At 37.1% G+C, this 2,181-nt stretch overlaps 1 pseudogene; it reads left to right on the top strand.

Annotated features, from left to right (window-relative positions):
* The first annotated feature begins 221 nt into the window (after window positions 1-221).
* LOC137234864 (dolichol kinase-like) lies at window positions 222-1,878 on the top strand (annotated as a pseudogene).
* Window positions 1,879-2,181: the final 303 nt, after the last annotated feature.

The raw sequence follows: 2,181 nt of genomic DNA, 5'->3' as shown, positions 1-2,181 counted from the left end.
TTGCGTCCATTGGCTATCATACTACGGCACATGTAAACGGTGAATAGGGAAGTGACAAAATTAAAAACTTTTTGCTTAAAATTGCGCAACTTGCACCATGCAACTACGCGAACGTCCTATGGTTTGTTTCATTTTTAGTACTAGCTTCCACCGATTTCTACGCTGCATCAGATTTACTAGCTTTCTGTGACTTAAAATTGCATCGACGGTAGGCCTGTACTAAGGCCACGGTGCGGGAGTAACTTAAACCAAGAAAAAATTGAGCCGTGTTTACAATATTTATGTAGAAATTTTGCACTTGATTTAAACCGTTAAGAGCTCAAAACGAATCTTTGTCTAAATAAGTTGAAGATATTTAAGGAGATTGTGGTAAAGTTTGTGATATTCTCTTCAACATTAATGGAAAATGAAAACAGTGATACCCCAGCAGAATCCAGTGCAGAGGACGAACACCAAAGGAATTTCCGATGTCGGAAACGGACCGCCTTCACGCGATATAGTTTCGAGACCTATCGCCTCGCCTGGCCATTGGCTATGCATGCTGCTTCCGTTAGCCTTCGCATCGAATCTTTTACAAAACAACAGATGTAATGAAGAAATTACGACACAATTCACATTCACTATTGCCGCCATCGGTATGTTTGTCGAAAGCTTATGCTTCTTTCTTTATATGTTTTACAAGACTAGTTTGCTGCTGAAGTTGGTTGTTGCTTTTGTACCTGGTCTTTTTACTACGTTATTGTACAACGTACTATTGCAACTGTCCTGGAGTTATGGACTATTCTTGGGATTCGTTACTACCTTCTGTTACCAGAATACTTATATACGCGTGATGCGTGGATTTCCTGGTAGCTTTAGCTTAGGTGAAGCGGCGGTACTGGTACAGGGATTGATGCTATTTCTATTTAATACAATGTTGAAAGTTCCTAATATTGTCAATGCTACGAAAGTAAGGAGTGATTTTGAGCAACTTAATGTGATCATGATGTGTGCGCTATCTTATTTGTTTGCTGTTTGTTGGCTGCTAGCTGTTGCCAATGTATTTCGTATGAAAATCTACTTTTATATATTAATGCTATTATTGGCTATAGGTGTTACGTGCACACCAATTACGAAACCAATTCCTATAATTGCGCTACTTAAATTTATACGAAAAGACGAAGTTAGGATAAAAATAATTATGTTCTATGTAGCTCTGGTTGCTTTAACGGTTGTTATAGTATGGGGGCGAACGCAAAGTCAGGGAAAGGCATCCACACGAGTTCGCAAACTATTTCATTTGCTTATTGTAATAGTCTACGTACCTGGATTACTGTATCAATGCGATTTCCTTTACATTGCATCTGGCGTGGCATTGGCTCTTATTACAGTTTTTGAATTAGTTCGTATATGTAATATACCACCATTGGATGTGCATTTACGCAACGCCTTTGCATCCTTCTCTGACGAAAAAGATGCGGGAGTATTCGCCTTAACGCCATTTTGCCTGCTTATTGGTTGTTCATTGCCTTTATGGATAAGCCCATGCCCTTGCTACCAAGACAACACATCTAGTTACACTAATCGAATTGTCCCTCTTTTCTCGGGTATTCTTACAATTGGATTTGGAGATACAGTTGCAAGTGTGATCGGTTCGAAATTTGGTCGCATCAAGTGGAGTAACTCAAAAAATCACTGGAAGGAACTTTGGCTTTTGTTCTCGCAACGCTATCGTCCATATTATGCCTGAACTGTTTTGGTTTTACAAATCTGACTCTGTTTAAATCGTTTGTGATAGCAGTTGCAACTATTGCAACTGCTTTAGTTGAACCGAATACCGATCAAATAGATAACTTAACATTGCCAATTATTTTTTATACAATTGTAAATATAATTTAAATTTACCAATCAATTTTTTATATCGTCACCCTGATATAATAGAGAACCCCAAATTCTTACCCTAGCATTGAAATACCACTTTAAAAAGCTTTATAAACCGTTTGTATTTGTATGCATAAGGGGCTGTGTTATTTAAAATCACATTTATGATAGATTTTTATCAATAACATCTTAATACATCAATAAGTAAAAATGTGCTGCTTACTGTTGTAAAGTACGATATAACGAGCACTAATATTTGATTTTCAGATGAATTATCCTAGTTATTGTTTACTGTATATTCTACCGCTTTTCAAACCATAT

This window comes from Eurosta solidaginis, chromosome X, assembly GCF_040869045.1.
Source record: "Eurosta solidaginis isolate ZX-2024a chromosome X, ASM4086904v1, whole genome shotgun sequence".
In the NCBI taxonomy this organism is placed as follows: domain Eukaryota; kingdom Metazoa; phylum Arthropoda; class Insecta; order Diptera; family Tephritidae; genus Eurosta; species Eurosta solidaginis.
Note: the sequence above shows the minus strand (reverse complement) of the source record. Positions and strands in the feature narration are given on the sequence as shown.